General features: G+C 38.6%; 1 protein-coding gene across 5 annotated transcripts in view; it reads left to right on the forward strand.

Moving 5' to 3' along the window:
* LOC104132082 (regulator of G protein signaling 21) overlaps positions 1–1,133 on the forward strand; it is a 20,225-nt gene that overhangs the window by 4,218 nt on the left and 14,874 nt on the right. For all 5 annotated transcript variants that reach the window (XM_035900771.1, XM_035900772.1, XM_035900773.1 and 2 more), the window contains exon 2: positions 6–170. The gene's annotated coding sequence lies outside the window, so the exon portion shown is untranslated. The remainder of the gene's footprint in view (positions 1–5; positions 171–1,133) is intronic.

Consider the following 1,133-nt stretch of genomic DNA (forward strand, 5'->3'; position numbering starts at 1 on the left):
CTGAGGTTACGCTATACAAAATAACGCTCTCCAAGCAAACCTCGGTATGGAATGGATTTAACAGAGGCCGGGCACTGAAGGGCCATAACATATTGAACCTGATCCAGGGGAAACACCGGCCCAGCAAAACAGCTATTGGAGAACGTGACCTTTTCTCACGTTGCACTCAGGTGAGTACAAGGCAACCCTTACAGGAACATATATGAATTAAAGTGATTTCTCAGGTTAATACACCAATTGTTTGAACTTGAAGAGCTGTTTTATACTGCCTATTATGATTAGTATCTAGCTCAAATGTGGGTCAGAGGAACAAAAAATGACATGCCTTATTCCCCTAGGCAGCCAATAAGCTGTTCATAAGGGAAGTGAACTCAGTGAAACTAATGCCTAGAGATAGCTAAAGAATAAGAGATGAGTATCAGTAAAAAGTCAAGCAGCAAGCCTAGAAGTTCAGGAGATTTAAGTATTTAATAAATCAGTAGTCCTTCACAAGTAATACTGGCAAGGGAGGAAATGTTCAATCAATAGATCCACATTCCCTTTCCTACATTTTTAGCTCTCCTGTAGCGTGTCAGAGGCGGGGGACTCCAAACAAAAATCCATAGCACAGTCCTCAGGGTTACAGAAATGTTAAGCCAGAGGACTCGCAGATAAAGTTTTTAAAATACACTGAAATTAGCTGAGCAGGTGAGGGCCTGAGCTACTCTGAAAGTCCAGTCTGGGTTGTTAGCGAACTGAAGCTGCAGACATCAGCAGTGCCAGCTGGATCCAGATTTCCAAAAAGCTTAGAAATAATTCCATGTGCAATTTCCAGACCATCTCCAGTACATATGCATATTTATTTCTGTTTTCTTGTTACCATTTATTAAGAATAGCTAATACATTCGCACAAGCAACTGATGCATTTGCTTTAATACTAAGATCACTTTTTCCTCCCTATGAAATTTCAGTAAAATAGTGTTTCTTTCCAGAAATTACTAAGTTCCAAGCAGAGGGAATATATGACAATACTACCAGCTACTTTTTATGGGAAGAGGTGACTGTGCCTAACTTTGGTTAGTGTACTTGTAATATTGATACTGGGGTAATAATAGTAATAGTAATAATAATAATAATAATAATAATAATAATAA

The sequence above is a fragment of the Egretta garzetta genome, unplaced genomic scaffold (assembly GCF_000687185.1).
Source record: "Egretta garzetta isolate BGI_Z169 unplaced genomic scaffold, ASM68718v1 scaffold598, whole genome shotgun sequence".
Classification (NCBI taxonomy): Eukaryota; Metazoa; Chordata; class Aves; order Pelecaniformes; family Ardeidae; genus Egretta; species Egretta garzetta.